At 38.2% G+C, this 22,116-nt stretch overlaps 1 long non-coding RNA gene across 1 annotated transcript; it reads right to left on the bottom strand.

The window, feature by feature from the left end:
• Positions 1 to 803: 803 nt before the first annotated feature.
• Positions 804 to 22,115, bottom strand: LOC138832454 (uncharacterized). The gene is made up of 3 exons (XR_011373563.1): positions 21,757 to 22,115; positions 20,600 to 20,698; positions 804 to 1,033 (listed from the first exon to the last, which is right to left on the bottom strand). It is a non-coding gene; the product is annotated as an uncharacterized lncRNA (long non-coding RNA).
• Between the last annotated feature and the right edge of the window lies 1 nt (position 22,116).

Below are 22,116 nucleotides of genomic sequence, written 5' to 3'. Positions count from 1 at the left end.
CGTAGTTTTCTTTAAGATGGGCAAGCTAACCCAACTCAGTCCAAGGAGACGGAGCCAGACTTTGTTGAGACTTCCAAAACAGAAGCAGACACTCTTTCCTGCTGCCTTTAAGGCTATAAACATGTCAAGTGAAAAGGTACTATGGTCATAACAAGAAGAGAAACTGTCTAATAACAATGCTAAGGAGAAGATGAGCAGGGTACTGCAGAGAGAGAAACTGAGCCTCAATGACATCACCCAATCAATGTGACTCACTTTCAGTCAAATGATGGATTAAATATTTGCTATACATTAGAAATAAATAATCAAAAGTGTAATTTTAAATGCCATTAAAATGAAAAAAATGATTCTATTTTTACTGGCACCAAAAATATGAAATGATTAAGGATAAACTTGACCAAAGATAATAAACCTGTAACACAGAAAATCATATACTATTGTTGGGGAAAAAAATTTTAAAGACCTAAGCAAGCAGAGATATACAATTCTTCCAGATTAGAAAACTAGCTGTTACTAAGATGCCATTCCTTTTCAAATTATTCTGTAGATTCAAGACTTCTTTTTTAAAAAATCCTAGCAAGCTATTTTGTAGATGTGACAAGCTGTTTCCAAGATGTGTAGGAAAGTGCAAAAAAAAATTAAAATAAACAAACAACTAAGAGTAAAACAGAACAAAGGCAGAGAATATTTTCTGTGTGGTGAGTATTTTATTTGAAAATAATTTCTAGAAGTATGATTAATATAAAAAGAAACACATTTATGAAAAACAATAAGTGATTAAAATAAATTTTATCTCTCAAAAACCTTTTAGATTTCAAATATTTTAAAATTCAAGGCTAAGATAATGGTTCAAGTAGCAGAGCAGCAGAGTGTCTTACTAGCAAGTGTTAAGCCCAGAATTCAAACTCCAGTACCACAGAAAAAAAGCAAATTCAAACTTTTCATGAGTTTGAAAAATACATAGCGAGTCTACTCTTCAGAGATCAAATGAGGCCAAAATGAGATGAGATGGGATACTTGCTGATAGCATATCCTGGACAAGAAGGAAAGAAAGCCAGATTTAATAAATAATACTGGAAGTAAATAATAAAAATTAATAAATAGTGGAAATTAATTCATGGTAAAGTTAGAAATAAGTAAATGGAAAAATAAACTACTATATGAAGATATTTTACAAATACTTAGGTTGTTATGTTTTAGTAGAGCAAAGAGTAACAGCATCAAGTTTTAGAAGCTCCAAAAAATACACTGAACTGAGAATAAAATGCTGATATAAACTTTAATTCTGTATCAGACCATTTAATGTTGCCAGTTAACTTTGAACAGATAAAGTCACTGTTTAAGCATTAGTCTATTCAAAAGCAGGTCATTAGAAAGAACTTTTAAGATGTTTACCAGAACCATGCCAGATTATTGTGTTTTGGTACAAAGAAATAGGGGCTCTAAAATGGTCTTGCCTCTTATAATAGAAAAAAAAAAAAGGTGTTAACATATCTTTACTACTGCCTATGGATACTTTTTGCTTTTCTTTCTTTTTGTATCTTTCTGCAGTGCTCCAAAATAGCTCTTAGTATATCACATACATGGAATCCATCATTATTTTTCTCTACCAATTTCCAGCACAATAATGCAAGATCTATAGGTAAACAACAACAAAACCATGTGTTCCATGATCTCATCAGAAATAACTAGTCCAAGTCTACCAATTGTCCTTTCTCTAGTTATACTTGAAAAGCTTTCTTTCATATTTTTATAAATCTAATCCCTTGCTTATTTGGAGAGCTATTTGACTCATAATGATCTTAGGCAAAAATGACTGCTTAATCTACCTCTTCTCTGTGTGTAAAACTGAAACTAAAAATAACAAAATTTCATGGTCTTTGAAAATACTTCATCTTTTAACTGTGAAAGAATGAGGTAAAGGTACTTCATTATATTCCCAAATGGAAGATCTTTTCATACATGGCTCCACTATTTAGAGTATGAGAAAGATGATGTCTCTCCTTTGAGGATCATATTTCTGAGTTCATGATCTCATGAGGCTTTCTTTTCTCTTTTGTTAATCTAGAATGCTGTAGGGAAGTGCAAAAAAATTTGAATAGACAAACAGCTAAGAGTGAAACCGAACAAAGCCAGAGGTCTAATGGTTCAAATGACCTGTTCATCTTTACTCATGTGTCTTAGGCCATTCTGAGGTAGAAGCTTCATATAATTAAAGAAAATTGCAGTTGTAGTATCTCATGTTATACAATTACTTTAGCACAGGTTCAAAAAAATTAGACCATGCAATCCTTCAGACCATCAACATTATATATCAGAATCTGAACTCTCTCACACAAACCTTTCAGACTCACAGAATGCTTTGACTTGGCTGTTCCTTTTAGTTTTAAATACAAGAAAGAACTCTAATGATCACAACTTATCAACTTGCTAAGTTGCCTTTGGTAAGTTGTCCCTGACTGGGTTGTCCTAACTCTTTTGAGCCGAACCTCTTTCTGATTTCTAAAACCATCTAGAGCAATGCTAAATACGTAAGTAAACCAACAAAAACTGCAACTCTAATGATCAAAGTCATCTTTTCTTTTAATAATTCTTATCTTTTATCTTTCCTAATAAAATGTCAACTCATATGTATTTCCTTAAGTTTTCCTTGAAATCCTGAAACACTGTATTTCACAGACATTTAATCTACTCTGTCTCCAATCTTTATGGAAATAAAACTCTCTAGACTCTTAGAGAGGTATGAATTTTGTCATCTTCAAATGATCTCTCACTTTGTAGTACTCAAACCAGAAATAAGTAAATAAAATTAGTTATCTATATTCAAAGTCTCAAATAGGTTTGCTGCTTTCTGTAAAATCTCTTAAACTCAGACTTTCGAAAATAGTGTGAAGGGCTGGGAAGGTGGCTCAGTGGTAGAGAGATTGCCTTGCATGCATGAGGCCCTGGGTTTGATTCCTCAGCAACACATAAGCAGAAAAAAAAAAAAAAGCCAGAAGTGGCACTGTGGCTCAAGTGGTAGAGTGCTACCTTGAGCTGAAGAGCTGAAGGACAGCGCCCAGACTCAGAGTTCAGGACCCACAACCGGACCCAAAAAAAAAAGAAAGAAAGAAAATAGTGTGAAATGTCTAATCTTTTATTGCCAGCATAATTGATATTTCATCACTTACAGGTTATCTGCAAAAAAAAAAAACAAATATCTTTATCTTACAGTCTATGGTATATGGAAGTAAAGGGGAAAAGAAAATGACAATCTGTGGAGAAATATAGAGAATAATAAGGATACCAATAGTGATTTCTTTTTTTTCTTTTTTTTTTGTTTGGTCTGTTTTGGGGTCCTGAACTCTGGGCCCGGATGCTGTCCCTCAGCTCTTCAGCTCAAGGCTAGCACTCTACCACTTGAACGACAGAGCCACTTCCGGCTTTTTCTGGTTACGTTGGTGCTGAGGAATCAAACCCAGGGCCTCATGCAATGCAAGGCAAGCACTCCAAGGCTGAGCCACTTTCCTAGCCCCAATAGTGATTTCTATACACTGTACTTGCAAATGGGATTCTGGCAATGGCATAACGTATTTGGAACTCAGAAAAAAATTATTTCATCTAAAATGAATAAAAGTTGACATCTTTGAGTGGTATCTCACGTTTAAGTAACACAAAGCAGCTGCTGGCTGGCTACAGCAATTCTTTTGACACTTTGAAATACTTGGCTTTCAGTGAACTAGTGTGCTGGCCAACAAAAAGGAAAACAGTGTAAAAAGCAGTGGAGCAATGAAATTAGATAAGAGTGTTTTATGTTATAATCTAACACCACAAAAATAACAAACTACAAAGCTATGTACTAAACTGCTTTCCACTGAATTCTGCAGGTGATTTTCCTTACCTCCAGAAAAAAATGTGTAAGTTCTATGTTCATGCTAAAGAACCTACTGCTTCAAAATAATAATAATCTATTGGAATTAACATTGTTTTTTTTCAGGTATCTATCATTCTCTTAATATAAGATTAATCTTAAACTGGGTACTGGTGGCTTACCCCTATAATCCTAGCTACTCAGGAGGCTGAGATCTGAGGATCATGATTTAAAGCCAGCCCAGGCAGGAAACTCCTTGGGATGCTCAACTTCAATTAATCACAGAAAAAGCCATACATATGGCACTGTGGCTCAAGTGGTAGAGCACTAGCCTTGAACAAAAAGAAGCCCAGGTGCAGAGTTCAAGCCCCAAGACCAGAAAAATAAAATGAAATAAAAGATTTAATCTTTCTACAGTTACCTTAGAGAGTCTGTTGATAGCTCTGTTGGGTGTCAGAAAATGACACCCTCCAATATAACACTTAAGCTTATAACTTTGATAAAAGGAAAGTAAAGTCTTAGAGGCTGCTTTAAAAGCAAAGTTTTCTTTTATTTTATATAAGTTGTATATGTCACATATATGTATGTATTTGAGGTAGTGGGAGGAGCCAATGCAATGGCTAGTCTGTATTGGAAAGAAGAAACTTTAGAACATGATCTGAATACATTAGTAAAGGTCCCTGCCATCTGGGCAAACATCCAGTTGTAATGAATTCCACAACTTGGACATAGCTGAGTTTCACTTTTGTGCAACCAGAACCATAAGACAGTCCAGTTGACTTCTTCACAGATGCAATACACTACCAGCTTGTTGGTGATGGATGGAACCAAATTAGGATGTTCCTAGGTGCCTAAGGAGGACTCCGTCGCTTTCTTGTGGTAATCATGGTCTCCCTTTCCATCTCAGGAACCTTCTCTCCTCAGTAGGAATACCACCTCTAGACACCATGGACCTAACCACAGCTTCCCCATTAGGACTTCGGGCCTTCAAGGCCTGTGCGGCCAGCGTTCCAGCTCCCCAAAGTAACCTTGAAGCCCTCGAGCCGGTGATAAACACGGGTTCTGGGAACATACTGGTCAGATGCAACATTTTATTTCAGTCCTCCCTTCTCTCCAGGTACAGAAAGTTTTTTCTCCATAGTTCTCTTTTTATCAAAAGACTGAGTATGCCAAAAAGGCACACAATTGCCTTTGATTCCTCTCCCTGAGATTCCAGTAACTAGAACAGATGAACTTGTATCACAGAAGGATAAGCAATGTTACTGTACTTATCAAAAGTTTGTCACAAGCTATTTTATGGTTTTAAGTTCATTCGAATGAAAGACTCATTTACAAATGACTATCTGTTCTTTAGGCCTAATGAATCCCGTCAGTCACTACTATTCTCCGTATTGCCAACATTCCCCCATTTCCCGGCTGTTATGAAATAGGACATACCATGCCTAAATCACACTGTGCTTCCATCCCTCTTACATTTTCTAATACCTAATCTTTTCCCACTCTCCAATTCTTTGTCTTTTTTTTTTTTTTCTCAGTTGTGGGGCTTGAATTCTGGGTTTGGGCGCTGTCCCTGTGCTCTTCAGCTCAAGGCCAGTGCTCTAATGCTTGAGCCATAGTGCCACTTCCAGTTTTCTAGTGGTTTATTGGAGATGAGAGTCTCATGGACTTTCCTGCCCGGGCTGGCTTTGAACTATGATCCTCTGATCTCAGCCTCCTGATTACAGGAGGCCCCTGGCTTCCTTTGTCTTCTAGACCTACACCCTGCATTTCAAATTTCTGTACTTCCTTTCCCTTTTGCACAATTTACCTCTGTCTTGGAAAGCATCTCCTTAGCTACTCAGAAGGCTGAGATCGAAGGATTGTGGTTCGAAGCCAGCCCATTAAGAACTCTCTGACTCGGGGCTGGGAAGGTGGCTCAGTGGTAGAGTGCTTGCCTTGCATGCCTGAGGCCCTGGGTTCAATTCCTCAGCACCACAGAAGCAAAAAGAAAAAAGCCGGAAGTGGCGCTGTGGCTCAAGTGGTAGAGCGCTAGCCTTGAGCTGAAGAGCTGAGGGATAGCGTCCAGGCCCAGAGTTCAAGCCCCACAACCGGACCCCCCCCCCCAAAAAAAAAAACAAAAAAAGAACTCTCTGACTCAAAGCTGGACAGGGAACAAAATTTGCTGAACAAAAATCACTTAATGGGGTTGGGAATATGGTTTAGTGGTAAAGTGGTTGCCTTGCATGCATGAAGCTCTGGGTTTAATTCCTCAGTACCACATACACAGAAAAAAGTAGCACTATGGCTCAAGTGGTAGAGCACCAGCCTTGAGCACAGAGAGGCTTAGGGACAGTGCCCAGGCCCTGAGTTCACACCCCAGGACTGGCAAAAAAAAAAAAAATCACCTAAAAGTGACTATGACATCAACTCAGAATGTAGTATTTTTTTTGTCCAAGACCAGGGCTGAAACTTGGTATTTAATGCTTTTGGCTCATTAGCTGGTGCTCTACCACCTGAATCATGTCTTCAACCCTTAAAAATATTTTTAAATCTGTTTCTGAGATGGGTTCTCTTTATCTTTGCCCAGTTAGCCTTGAACTCATGAACTGGACATATTAGCCACCTACGTGGATGAGATGACAGATGTATATCACCTGTAATCACAAAGAACAGTAGACTATTCTACAATCCTGCACGTATGTTTAAAACTTAATGTAAGCCCTGCTAAGAATCTATACTTGTCACTGCACAGTGCTTGTTAGCCCAATCAATCCAGAGGTAAGGGTTATTTCTTTTTAAGATTATCCTATCAAGCCGGGCGCTGGTGGCTGAGATCTGAGAATCTCGGTTCAAAGCCAGCCCGGGCAGGAGAGACCGTGAGACTCCTATCTCCAATAAACCACTAGAAAACCGGAAGTGGTGCTGTAGCTCAAGTGGTAGAGCGCTCGCCTTGAGCTGAAGAGCTCAGGGACAAGTGCCCAGGCCCAGAGTTCAAGCCCCACAACCACCAAAAAAAAAAAAAAGATTATCCTATCAAGGGAAGATGTAACGCTGTTCAAAAAGAAATCCACTCATTTATGTAACTGCAACCCCTCTGTACATCACCTTTACAATAAAAAAAATAAAAAGAATTGTTAAAAAGATTATCCTGTCACAAAGCCTTCCCATTTATGATCATCTCAACTTCTCTAATGAATAGCCAGTGCAATTTGAAGTAAATAATCATTACTGATTTCCTCAAATGTTCATTTTTAAATTTTTTAGCTTTCATTGTTCTGCAAATATTGCTGGTAGTTGTGGGAGCTTGTCCTAGGACTTAATCCTTTTTATCTGGCTAGAATTTGTAGTGGTTCAACAAATCTTTTGTATCAGACTTTTTCTTTGGTCTCAAGAGTTGGGTTTACCAAGAATGAATAGTGACTAAACTGAAGGATAGTCTTGTCCCTAATTTCTTGTATTTTGGAAACAGAAGGAATCCTAAACTTAATTATTTACCTGAGGAGGGATATCAAATTGTATAGTTATCTTGTTAATTTGGTAAACTATGAAAATAAAATAAATTGAAATTATTTGTGCAGCCAAAAAGAATAGAGTTGGGTTTAACAGCATTAAAATTATGTGTTATAATTTTTTATTTTCTTTTGTTTTTCATATTTTTATTATCTTTAAGTAGGTGTACAAAGGAGTTGTCATTTTTGAATATATCTTGATCAATGTTACCCTTCAAAATGTTTACCCATCCCCCCATCCCAATCCTCTCATTCTTAATTTTGTAGGATATCTATTGGATTCTTGGCTATATTCTCCTTATCTCCTCTTCATTTGTCCACCCCATCCCTGTCCAGCACCCACTTCTTGGTGTTTATTTTGTTGAACTTTGACTTTGTCCTTTTTTGCGGGGGGGGGGGGTGGAGAGGGGAGAGGAGGAGAGGTCACTTGTGGGGCTTGATCCCAGGGCCTGGATGCTGTCCCCAAGCCTCTCTGTTCTCAAGGCCAGTGCCCTACCACCTGAGCTAAAGAGCCACTTCAGTTTTTGAATGGTTAATTGGCCAGGTTCAAGCTACAATCCTTAGATCTCAGCCTCCTAAGCAGCTAGGATTGCAGGTGTGAGCCACCAATGTCTGGCTTGACTTTGCCTTTTAGGAATTATACTATATGAGCTCTCCGTTGAATTGATTGTATTACAGTCAATCTTTTTTTTTTCTGTTTTTGTTTTTTTTTTGGGGGGGGTCCGGTCATGGGGCCTGAACTCTAGGCCTGGGCGCTGTCCCTCAGCTCTTCAGCTCAAGGCTAGTGCTCTACCACTTGAGCCACAGCCCCACTTCTGGCTTTTTTCTTTTTGCTTATGTGGTGCTGAGGAATTGAACCCAGGGCCTCAGGCATGCAAGGCAAGCACTCTACCACTGAGCCACCTTCCCAGCCCCTTTTTTTCTGTTTTCTAAAGTAAACTGTAAACTCCTTGCAGTGCGAGACTATGATTGTTAAATGTAGGTGTCCACTTTGACTGAGCACTCAGCTGTTTAGTTGAACATTTTTCTGGGTGTGCCTGCAAGGGCATTTTTGGTTGAGATTAACATTTGATTCTAGATGTTGAATGAAGTAGGTTCTTCTCCATTGTGTGACTGTGACTCATCTAGTCAGTAAAAGGCCCAAATAAAACAAAAAGGCCGGCCTCCCAAGTAAGAGAGCTTTCCTTTCTGATTGCCTCCACACTAAGACATTGGGCTTTTCCAGGACTTCTAACTCCAATAGGAATATTAGTTCTTTCTGTGAGGAGCGTGCTGGAAATTGAACAGATATTCTACGGGTTTTCCTGCTTCTTAGATCTTTAGAGTCACAAGAGCTATACCATTGGCTCTGCTAGGTTTCCAACTTCTTGATCTATCTTACACACTTTAGAATTTGCAAGCCTCGATGACTGTGGGAGCAATTATTTGAAACAAATCTCTTTGTACATATTAAAACATGCTTTACTAGTTCTGTTTTGCATTCCTAAGGACCTATTAAAATAGATACTTTATTACGAAGTCTATGAAAGAAGTAGTATCCAATACAGTACTTAAGTAGTCTCCCAAATGGAAGTTTGATTATTATGTATTTGATTATGAGAAATAAGGAAAGTTAGGCTTTGGGAAAAGGAAAAGTTGGGATTAAACTGAGGTTTGTTGTGAGAAAAGTGAATTTCTTGCTTTTAAAAAATAAATGCAACCAAAGGGTCAGACATAGTGTTTTATACCTTTAATCCCTGTTACTCAGAAGGTAGAAGTAGAAAGATTGTGGTCTAAGTCCAGCTCAGGCAAAAGCACAAGGCTGTATTTGAAAAACAAACTAAAAGCAAAAGCATTGGAGGTGTAGTTCGTGTCATAAACTGTTTGCCTAGTAAGTATAAGGCCATGAGTACTACCAAACAAAGAAAAACAAAACTAGAAACTTAGCCAACTGTACAACTTGTGGGGGGGAGGGAAAGTGAAAGAAAAATGAGGGAGGGGGGAACAAGTTCCACAAGAAATGTACTCACTATCTTATGTATGTAACTGTAACCCCTCTATATATCACCTTAACAATAAAATTAAATTTAAAAAGAAAAAAAACAGCCAGGCACCAGTGGCTCACACCTATAATCCTAGCTACTTAGGAGGCTGAGATCTGAGGATCATGGTTCAAAGCCAGCCGGGGCAGGAAAAGTCTGTGAGACTCTTATCTCCAATAAACCACTCAGAAAACCGGAAGTGACACTGTGGCTCAAGTGGTAGAGTGCTAGCCTTGAGCTGAAGAACTGAGGAACAGGGCCCAGATCCAGAGTTCAAGCCCCATGACAAAATAATAACAAAAATAAATAAATAAATTTTTAAAAAAGAACAAACTACTGAATTAGAATAGAATTTAACAAGTTTATATGTTTCATTTATCCAAACATTAAATTTGAACATATCTCTTTTTAACCTTCATTATCATGTAACAGGCTCCTCCTCTTACAACTGTCAGTCTCTGCTTTCCATTATTCTTAGCCAGCATAGTATATATTACCTTTGTGTGTGTGTTTATGTGTGTATGTTTGCCAATTCTGGGGTTTGAACTGAAGGCCTGGGTGCTGTCAATCAGCTTTTTTGCTCAAGTGCAGCACTCTACCACTTGAACCACAGCTCCACTTTCAGATTTTTTGGTAGTTAAGAGTATCATAGACTTTCCTGCTTGGTGGCCTTGAATCATGATCCTCAGATCTCAGGCCTCCTGTATAGCTAGGATTATAGGCATGAGCTACTGGCACCGGGCAGATATATTACTTTTATGTTGTTCCAAAACTTTCAACAGCTCTTACTTTGGTATTTAACACCTCATAATTTAAATTTAATCTGTCTTTTCACAGTTGTCAGCAATTTCTTAACCAAATTCCATGGTCTTCCTGCTATGTTGGTTAATATGTATTCCTTTGCTATACATTGCATTCTCATTCTAACAATCCCACCTTGTTCTTGGCCAACCCAAGTTATCTCATGGATCAATAGAAAAAGCACCAAGCATGAAGTTAGGAAACTTAGTTCTAGTGTTTTACAATACCTCCTTGTTATGAGACATGGGGCATAGAACTCAATTTCCTATCTGATAATGAAAAAAAGACAATCTTTTTGAGTTCTTTTTTCAATGAATGTTTTGGTTTCTTTGCTATTTAGGACAATTTTTTCATTCATTCATAGCTATTCTTACAAAAATATTTTATTACCATATATTAAATTGTCCAAAATAATGGATTTCATTATGATATTTCCATCCAGACATGTAAGGCTTTTTAACCATATTGTCCCCTGTAGTATTCTTCCTTAGAATACTACCTTCTTCCAACATCTTTCAATTTTCATATGGGTTTCATTGCTTTTACATATGTGCATAAGATAAACTTTGATTATATCTACTCTCCCACCTTCTTTTTCCCTTCCTATCTTCTGCTGCCTTACCCCTTTAACAGTCCCTCTTTTATGCTTATGTCCTTTTTTCGGGGGGTAGGAGAGGGTCTACTTCCTCATATGAAAGAAAATCGGTATTATTTGTCTTTCTCACATGCCTTTTGTATTTCTCTTTATTTGGCTTATTTCACTTCACATGATGATCTCTAGTTCCATCTATTTTTCCAGAAACAACATGAATGAAATTAATTAATGAAATTAATGAAATGAAATTAATTTCATTCTTCTTTATGGTGAAACACTTCATTGCATACACATGCCACATTTGTATATGGTCATCAGTTAATAAGCAACTACATTGATTCTAAAACATAGCTATTGTGAACAGTACTGTGATACACATAGGTGTGCAGGTATCTTTATTTATTACCTGCTATATTCCTTCATGTATATACCAAGGGTGGTATAAAAGAACCACAAAGAAGTTTTATTATAATATTTTGAGGAACTTCTATACTAATTTCCATGTTAGCTGGACTAATTTATATTTTGACTGACAAATAAGGTCCTTTTCTCCCCCACATGCTTACCAGTGGAAAAAAAATAGTCCCAGAGTGCTTCTTATGAGTAATTAACATCTTTACTCCCACTACCTCAACCCTAACAGCTGGGCAAGTGTACTGAATGTCTATGCCATGCATTTGATACATGTTATTTTTATGCTGTCTTACTAAATATAGTAATAGCTCCTTAAAAGCTAGGATTTATGTCTATGTATCCTTGACAGATAAAGTTCTCAAACTTTGAAGAGTACAACTTGATATACTTGCTGAAAAGAATGTTAATCCCCAAGCTTCCCATCTATGACCCCTCCAATTATAATTCAGCAAATCATAATCTACTAAGTACTCTCCTTCCTGTTCCACAATTCTAATTCAGGTGATCTAGAGATCACGCTTTGAGCAAATACTACTCTACTCATACACATCACAATTTCTGGCTTACTTACACAAGCTCAAAAAGCAGTGTTTAAAAATCATTTTTTCATTCTGAGGGATAGGTACACTGACATTGACAAAGATCTAAAATAGAAAGTGAGTCATAAGACATGGGTAACTATAAAACAGTCTGTATATATTATCAAAAATAATACTCAGGAAGAGGAAACTAACCACACTGCCTAATAGATCAACTACAAATACCAACGGTATGGGATGAAACTATAGCAATGATGAAGGGAAGACAAAATGTCAGAAGGAAATGGTATTTTTCAAAGCGTTATGATTAGCTAAATTCAGAAAATTTGTTTGGACCCCTGATAAGTAGAATAGAAACAAAAGCAATCAATACCTTCATATTCTCATTCTGTTTTCATTCTTTACCCCAAAGACAGTAAGCCTAAGAAAGAAAGAACAAAACTAATATCCTTAGGCAAGAAATCTAAAGTAAAAGAATAATACCTTTGAGGTAAATAAAATATCTAACTTTAGTTATTTGTAGATCTAGTGTACACTGTGAATAATTTCTGAGAAGATATTTAAAATAGGAGAAAAGGTAAGAATGGGCAAACATGACGTCTTGATTTTGAAAGAAGGAAAATTGGATTTGAAAAACTATAGACTAGATCTAAACTCTTTTAGCACAGATTATTAAAAATCTTGCCAGCATTTAATGATGTAGCTCAGTGGCAAGACCCTTACCTAGCAAGTGTAATGTCCTAGGTTCAACCCCCAGTACAAAATAAAGACCAAAAACTATATATATAGATATATAGATACAGTTAAAAGAAAGAGAGAGAGACAGAGAGACAGACAGACAGACAGACAGACAGACAGACAGAGATATGAAAACTTGGAGCTAGTTTAGGCACACCATAGTCAAAAGGCCAAACTGCTTATTTTTGTTTGTGACAGATCAGGAGATACTTCCGGTGGTTTTTACTAAGGACCTTAAAAAGCATTTGAAGCTAGGCACCAGTGGCTCACACCTATAATCTTCAGAAGGTTGAGATCTGCGGATTGCGGGCTCAAAGCCAGTCCTGGCAGGAAAGTCCATGGGACTCTTATCTCCAATTAACCACCAGAAAACCAGAAGTGGCACTGTGGCTTAAAGTGGTACAGCACTATCCTTGAGAGAAAACGCTTAGTGCCTGGGATCTGAGTCCAAACTCTAAAACTGACCAAAGAAAAAGAAAAAAAGAAAGTAAAAGCATTTAACAAACTAATGGTATTCCTATGAATACGTTTTTAAGTCAACTTAATAACTCAATTTAGAGTTGGTTGACTCATTTTCCTCAGATGTAATTAACTATGTGTATTCATTCAGCAAATATTTAATGAACATTTTTTTTTACCACTTATTGGGAACTGTTTTAGGTAGGAGGAATCCAACAGTGACTAAATCAATCTTTTCTGTCAAGGGTTTCCAATTATACATAAATGTATTCTATGTCAGGTTACTGTAAAAGAAAGAGTTAATTAAAGAAGATGAAAGGGGAAAAGGTCTCCTTTAAATGTCTCCTTTAAAGGTTAGTCAGAGAGGTTAATAGGATATGGTGATAACTGAGCAGAGACCTGAAGGACTGATGGAATATACTATGTAGTGACCAAAGAGAAAGAAGACCTGACATGAAACCTGCTTGACCAAGAGGCTGTGCACTAGGCCCAGTAGGTTCTCCAAAGATGTCCATGCCTACATTAGTCTGATTTTCCTTTCTGTAACAAAATATCTGAGTCTACATAAGGGGGGGGGGAAGGAGGGGGGAGGATTGGGTGGGGGGAGTGGGGGGAGGCTGGGAAGGGATGTGAAGGGTAAATAAAGGAGGAGGCTGCAATGCTTAATAAGAAACGTACGCATTATCCTGCCCATGTAATTATAACCCCTCTGTACAGTATGTTCACAAAAAATAAAAATAAAAAATAAAAAAATAAAATAAAATAAATAAGGAGATTAAAATATCAGGAATAAACATAGAATACCATATACAAAACTATGGGTATGCATTGCACAGAAAAATACATCCTCTTTTTATGGGTTTCTAAATTTTATTTGATAAATGAAGAAACTTTTATCCCTATGTGATGTATGTTGCATATGCTTGTACCAGAAATATTAATTACCTTACAAAAGGAAGAGGGTGAAAGACAATAAAAACTGTCATGTTTTCTTCTTTTAAAATATTTTACTGACATAAATCAATTGTACAAAGGCACTTCATTGAGATATTTACAGTTTAAAAAAAAAAACAAAAACCTAAGGCAGTGCTGGCTCATGCCTGTAATCCTAGCCTGCTAAAGAGGCTGAGATCTGAGGCTGAAATTCAGAGCAGGCAGGAAAGTCCATGAGACTCTTATCTCCAATTAACCACCAAAAAGCCAGACATGGAGCTGTGGCTCCAATTGGTAGAGTGTTACTTGAGCAAAAGAGCTCAGGGACAGTGCCTAATCCTGAGTTCAATCACTACAGCCAACAACAACCACCCAAAATAATCATTTATTGTGCTCACAGTTCTAGAAGTTAAAGATAGTCTGCTTGCTAGCAGAGTCCTGAGAGATGCAGGGTATAACATACCAAGAAATTAGAGTGTGGTGGTCTTCTAATGTCTTTCTCTTTCACAGACCACCAGTATTTAACCATAAAGGACTATTCTGATGACCTTATCTAATCATAATCTCTATTCAAAGCCTTATTTCTAAACACCAGAATTTTACTAAAGTTCTATCCTCTTAATTCCTCACAATGGGAATTAAAATTCAATGTATGATTCTTTGGTAACTTTAATAATATAATGCTCTAATTCTTAGAATCTATGCATTTGTAATTTTAATATAAAGGAACTTTGTAGCTAGAACTAATATTTCAAACCTTAAAATAGATGATCCTAGGGGGCAACTGGAGGAAAGGGTGTCATTGTCCAAAAAAAAGTGTACTCATTACCAGACTTATGAAATAGAAACTCTTCTGTACAAAACACCTTAATAATAACAATAAAATTATATTATAAAAAATAGATGATCCTGGGCTGGGAAGGTGGCTCAGTGGTAGAGTGCTTGTCTTGTATGCATGAGGCCCTGGGTTCGATTCCTTAGCACCACATATGCCTAAAAAGCCAGAAGTGGTGCTATGGCTCAAGTGGTAGTGCACTAACCTTGAGCTGAATTGCTGAGGGACAACGCCCAAGCCCAGAGTTCAGACCCCACAACCAACAACAACAAAAAAAAGATGATGCTAGATTACGCGGGCAAGGCAACCTCATTACAAGCTAACTTCTCTGCTGCAACAAGAAAAAAATGCAACATAAGGAGAAATATCCAAATATGAGAAGGATACCACATATTGATGAATTTAAAATGAAGGGTGCTCTAGTCAAGGACCACAGAGATTCCTCGAAGACTCTCACAATGACCTCTAGCTGACAAGTAGCAAGGAAACTGGAACCTTAGTTGTACAAACTCAAGGCAGTAGATTCTGCCCCAAATCAGAGAAAACAGCTAAGTCAAGCCAATCTCTGTGTAGATAAAACTGTGAGACAATAATTTATATTGTTGTAAGCTACTAACTTTATGACAATCTATGATCATTTGTTAGACCAGCAATATCAAACTAATATAGACTAAGAAATAAAAGAAGAATGTGGCAGGAAATGAGTCAAGACATGTAGGGAACATGGGTTGAAGGAAGAGGAAAAATAAGGATGTAGTGACCAAGAAGCTTTATAGACCACTGAAAGGTCTTCTAACTATAGGTGAAATGGGAAACAAAGAGTGTGGGGCAGAACCATGATATGAGCAAATACACACTATGAAAGAATCCTTCTGAACTACTGTGCGTAGAATCCAGTTAGACAGCTGCAACAGTTCATGTAACAGATTGGCCTAGAAAATCATCATGGAGATGGGAATAGTCAGCTTCAGATTATATTACGTCAACTATATAAAAATCAAAGGCCAAGCCTGGTGGCTCATGCCTATAATCCTAGCTACTCAGAAGGCTGTGCTCTGAGGATGGTGGTTCAAAGCCAACCCAGGCAAGAAAGTCCCTGAGACTCTTATTTCCAATAAACTACTCAGAAAAAGCCTGAAGTGGCTCTGTAGCTCAAGTGGTAGAGTGCTAGCTTTAGGCGCAAAGAAGCTCAAGGATGGAGCCCAGGCTCTGAGTTCAAGCTCCAGAAACAGTCCCCCACCTCCACCCCACCCCCGCCATTTATTTGTTTTTGTCAGTCATGGGGCTTGAACTCTGGGCCTGGGCACTGTCCCAAGCTTTTAGCTCAAGGCTAGTGCTCTACCACTTGAGCCAAGCACCACTTCTGGTTTTCTGGTGGTTTATTGGAGATAAGACTCTCACAGACTTTCCTGGCCAGGCTGGCTTTGAACCTCGATCCTCAGGTCTCAGCCTCCTGAGTAGCTAGGATTACAACCGTAAGCCACCAGCACCCAGCCAAAAAAAATTTTTTTAAAGAAAGTAGGCACTTTGATATATATGTATATATGTATAAATATGTATATATGTATATATATATATACATATATATCACAAGATGTGTCAAGAGAGATGTTTATGGAGGGTTTAAGGGATGTGGAACAAAGAAAGGAGTTATTGTTGATGCCAAAATCTTGGGCTTGAGCCATGGTTAAATAATTCTACTAAGAGCCAGGCGCTGGTGGGTCACGCCTGTAATCCTAGCTACTGAGGAGGCTGAGATCTGAGGATCACAGTTCAAAGCCAGCTCGGGCAGAAAAGTCCTTGAGACTCTTAACTCTAATTAACCACTAGAAAACCGGAAGTGGTGCTGTGGCTCAAGTGGTAGAGTGCTCACCTTAAGCTGAAGAGCACAGGGATGGTGCCCAAGCCCAGAGTTCAAAACCCACGACCGACCAAAAATAAAATTCTCCTAAGATCACAAAGGATGAAGAAGAAGTTTAATGAAGTTTAGGGTCGGGGAAGATCTGGGTTCATCTTGGGACATTTCTGAAATGTGTATCAGACAGCCAAGAGGAGATACTCATCAATCTGTTAGATACACGCTCTGAAATTTAGAGGATTATTTGGAGCTGTGACTATTAATGATGTAGTCCTCTCACAAGGAGTATTCAAAGCCATAAGGTCATCAGTTCAAACATTAAGATAAAAGAAAATTAATATAAAGAAACAAGATTGGTGCTTCTGGCTTACACTTGTTTTAAAAGTCTTCCCTAGATTGTGTTATTCTAACTTGTAAAGACAAGTGTGTTTTGAATTTTGCCCTTTAAAAAGGAAGTTTTCCTTTTCTTTCCTTTTTTTTTTTTTTTGGTAAGGACCCGCTATATAGCCCAGGCTGGCCTTGAATTTGTGATCCTCTAGCCTCAGCCTTTGGAGTACTGGGATTATAGCTATACACTACCACAGACGGGTTCACCACACCAAAGAATTTTTAAACATTTTTTCATATGACTTTACTGAATTGCCTGTCTTAAGAGTAATAAAATTAAATACTATGCCATTACAGAATATTGAAAATAATCATCATTAATTTGGGGCTTTCCTAATTCAACAGATCATATCAGTGGAAAAACTCTAGTGAAATTAGACTAAGCTCCACCTCCTTATTAAAGGACAAGTGAACTGTAGTCTCTCAATTGCACTCCTCCTGAGACATTTTAATGTCTTAAAATTGTGCATCTATTTATGTAATATGTATACTAAATATCGGATAAGAAGGATTCTATTTCAGCTCTTCAGTGTCCTAATAATTTGGTATTTACAATTGAAAACAAAAGCAAAACAAAACAATTACCAATACAACTTGGTTCTATTTCTTCCTTACATTTTACCATGTGTATTTTAGTATAGTTTAAAATTAGTTTATTGTTTTCACAAATATTCCTTCTGTGAAAAAAAGCACTTGGAAGAACTTTAATATAAAATTGCTGAGAAAAATCTTTGTCATGCAATCTCTCCTGGAAATACAGTATTCGCTCACGTACACATACTTTACAACACACACCAAAAAAACAGAAATCTTTCCATAAAGTAGTGAAAAGCCTAACCTGCTGCAATTAGCTCCTAAAGCGCTCTTACAAGCACACTACTGCAAAGTATTTTTGCCAACCACATCACAAACAATTATTAGTGTACTAACTTTAGTTGGTGTTTTAAGCTACTCCAGGGTGAGGGGTGGGGTGGGAATAGGCTCTTTATGGCATCATCTCATTGGATCATCTGCTGACAAAGCATATTTTTAAAGCCTAACCATAATCACTCTAATTAGGCCATCAAGTGTCAGGACTTGCTGTGGGAATTTGATTAATTCTAGCCATCTCTGTGGTGTAACTGATGCTGCTTGCATTAAAGGAGTGACTCTTCCCTGAAAGCTATTTCCTTACGTTTATGGCCTCCCCTCTTCCACTTGACTGTATTGAAAAAATCGTGAGGAAAGATTGCAAGATGTCCTCAGAAGTCTTAAAACTTCCTTTCAGCTGGGAGTCAAATCACATCCAAACCTTTTACATTCCAATATAACTACTGCCTTTACATCTTTATGTGGCCCTTAATTCATAATATAAATTGTAGCATGGAAAAAAGACTGCTCACATATGTCTAAGTAACTTTGTCTAAGTAACTTTATAAAGGATAGAAATTTTTTCACAGATCCATATGCTGGGAGGTTCAAGACCAAGTAGGACTAGTTGTCTGGTGAGGGTAATTCTCTGTTCTGAAACAAGCATCTTCTTGCTGCATTCTCTGGAGTAGAGGAGTACTGTGCCCTCACACTCCCTACATTAACCCCTTTTAGTAGGATTTCTGATCTCCTTCAGGAGGGTATTCTCATCACTTAAGTGCCTTTTAAAGACACCATCCCCCAATACTATCCCTGTGGCAACACCTGAATTTTGGAGGAAATACAGCCTAACTATATCTGTGAATAGACTGAAACCAACTTATTGGGGACTGGGCCTCCCTCAAACAAAAGCCCTAGAATCAAAATCTGAGGTTTCCCAGAGAAAGAGAAATTGTGCCTTAAGCCAAAAATATAGATGTTTGGGGCTCAAGAATACAATTTCAGCCTGATGGCCTTATAAGATTTTAGACTTTCCAGAATCAAAAATCACACAAGCCCATTGTTCAACATCAACCAATCTCTCTTCAGTTCTCCTTTCCTTTCTTCTCCTCCCTTCCCCTCTGCCTCTCCTCCCCTTACTAATACTTTTAGGCCATATTCCCGAACAAAGGCATGTTTCTCTGCTGGCCCAGAGAGTATCAGACTGTTGTCAACAATGTAACAATGGTATCTCTCCTGCATAGCAGGAAAAATTTTCACAAGAAGAGTCCAATAACAAGCTCTACTGGAGCTCAGAGTGTATACGGCCCAGTTAAGTAAGATGTAACCAAATTCTAACTTTTCCAATAAAGGATTTGAGACGTTTTAGTATTTTCCTCTGAAAATGGTCGCCATGTTTGGGCCATCAGGTTGTGGCAGAAAGAAGCATTTCAACAAGGAAACAAACTCAAGAGTAGGCGGCCAGTATTTGCAGATTCCAAGGCTTCACTCATGGAAAAAGATTGTAATATGACTTTTTTTTTCTTGGTGGCTCTGAGGCTTGAATTATTGTTTTTACATAATAAAAATATAATGAAGACTATAAATTTATACTGATGGTTTGATCTCAGGGTGACGGTATTAGGAGATAGTAGAACCTTTAGTAGGTGGGGCTAGCAGGAGGTCCTCAGGTCATGGGGAGCATCGTCTTGAAGGAGTCTATGGCTCTGGCTGCTTTTTCTCTTTTATTTCCTAGCCATGAAGTAAACAGTTTTGCCATGCCACCTGTTCCTTACCATTGTCATCCAATATGAACTAATATTGTGGATTCACATGAACATGAATTGGATGCTTCAACCCCATGAAGCAAAAATGATTGTTTTCTCATAATTATCACAGGAATTCCATTATAGTAATGGAAAGCTGACAAAAAAATATACCTAAGTGCTTTTAGAATTAACAAGTTTTAGAAGTCACTTGCTTGACATAGAATGATCCTCAATTGTTAAACATTCCTCCTGATCATTAAAAAGATCCTTCTATGTTCACCATAAATGTGATGGTTTTAGGTCAGGCACTGGTAGCGGTGGCTCCTACATGTAATTCTAGCTCCTCAAGAAGGCTCAGTTGTAGGGATCATGGTTCAAAGTCAGCCTGCATAGGAAAGTTTGTAAGTCTCTTATCTCCAATTTACCACCAAAACAGCTGGAAGTGGAGCTGGGGCTCAAGTGGCAGAGTGCTAGCCTTGGGCAAAATAGCTCACAAACTGTGCTCAGACCCTGACTTTAAGCTCTAGGACTGGAACTCTTGAACATGCACACACACACACACACACATACACACACACACACACACACACACACGCACGCACACACGCACATGATGGCTTTGTATTCAAACTAGACAGATAAATTGAGAAAAGGGTACCTGAGACAGATCTGTTTTTAATGTGAACTTCTCTGCACCCAAAGAAACTTTTTAACAGGGCTTTTAAATAAACTTTTCATAAATTTAAATTTTATAGTTATTTAATAAAAAATAACATGACAAAAAATAAAAATAAAAAGTGACAGATTTTGCTAATAATTATTTTTGCTTTCTGTGATTTAGAGGATTAATCACAGCAAAGCCTCGCCTCTGTTGTGGTGGCTCATTTTCAAAGAAATCACTTGTGCTAACGCAAATTATACTTATTAACACACAATACCAGTGAACATTTAAAGTTAAACGTGAAAGGAAAATATATGTATATATGTGTACATACATATAAACATGTAATTATATCAACTTCATTTCTTAGTCCAAACTGCTATAACAGAATATACATTAGCTTATATAAGAGAAATTTCTCACAGTTTTGGAAGTTGGGAAGTTCAACATGAAGGTGCCAACATCTCCCCAATGTATGGTGGGGGTGCACTTCCTAGTTTGTGGTCTGTCTTCTTATGTGCTCTAGCAAAAAGCAAAAAAAAGAAAAAAAAAGTGGTTACCTCTCTCATGCCAACTTCTGAAGCCCTACTCTCAAAACCTAATCACATCCCAAAGACCTAACAACAACCACCATCATTGTGGTGATTTAATCTTCAAGATATGAACTAGAGGTGTGAGGCAAATTCACTGCAGAAAAACCTCTCAAAACATTCCTTGAAAAAGATTCCCACTTTACTAGATCTTTTTTTTTTTGCTGTTGTTCCTTGATTTTGTGATTTTGAATATATGAAGCACATAAATATGAAAGACTATTTGAAGCCCATAGATAGGGCTAAAGAAGAGCAAGGTAAATTTTGAAAGGCACAAAAACAATTCCATTTGGGTGAGAAAGAAAAAGAGAAGAATTTTGTGTATACTGATTCCATTTTGCAGTGTCCAGTTACGCTGCATTTTCAAACTTAGTTTTCAAGGGTTCAGGTTTTTGGCGTGTTTTGTTATGGTTATTTCTTTTTTTATAATATGTTGTATGTCTGGACCAGCTGAGTCATAGATTTATAAAAATTCAAAAGAACATTAGTTCTAAGTTTATTAATTTCTGGACACATCTTGAAAACTGTTGGTGACTGTACTTTTTTTTCCAAGTAAATTTATTGTACTAGTTTGGGAGATTTATATCTAGTACTGCTCCATTTTTATATCTACTACAATTCAAAATTATCATTTTGAATCGCACCTACAGCAGTAGTTTAAAAAAAAATCTTTAAGATCCATTAAACAGGGCTGGAAAGTAGGTTCCCAGGCCTAGTGGGCGATAAGGAATCTGGTCAATATATAACTTTAACCATCAGTGCTTGGGGAAGTTGTAGTTTAGCTCGTTCAAGCTTCCTTTTTGGGGGGGAGGGGGGGATCATGACTCTCTGTTGCTCTCTTGGCCCACACTGGGGTCTTGGAAAGTGTGTTCACAAGGCTGGGGACCCGGGGGGGGGAGAAGCGGGGCTTTCTCTTCTTGTTCGAGGAGTCCGTGTTCCCGTTGCATATTTATACTTGGTCAAACATTAACTCTGAACCTCGGGACGCACCTCTGAGCTCGCAGCGTCTCGGCAATGACCTGTGCTCCGCAGGCTTCGTTTCTGCGGCCCACACGCGGCCCCCGAGCCTCCCGGGCCGGCCCGCGGGCAGGACACGGTCCCGCCGGCCAGGTGAGGGTGGCCAGCGGCGCGGAGGCCCCTGTCCCGCGAGGGGGGGGGGGCATGGCGGGGAGGCTCAACTCCAGGGGCCCCGAGAGGAGTTCTCAACGAAACTTCCACCCAGGACAGTGCCAGGGCCGGTGATGACCACGGCGGGAAACGACCAGCACCCGCACCGTTCACCGTCTTGCCCACACAGCCGGGTCTAGAACCTGCCCTCTCCACAGCTGCGTGGCAGAGCCGTGCCAACGT

This window comes from Dipodomys merriami, unplaced genomic scaffold (genome assembly GCF_024711535.1).
Source record: "Dipodomys merriami isolate MVZ:Mamm:240054 unplaced genomic scaffold, mDipMer1.0.p SCAF_2, whole genome shotgun sequence".
In the NCBI taxonomy this organism is placed as follows: Eukaryota; Metazoa; Chordata; class Mammalia; order Rodentia; family Heteromyidae; genus Dipodomys; species Dipodomys merriami.
The sequence above is the reverse complement of the archived record's forward strand: the minus strand, read 5'-3'. Positions and strand labels throughout refer to the sequence as shown.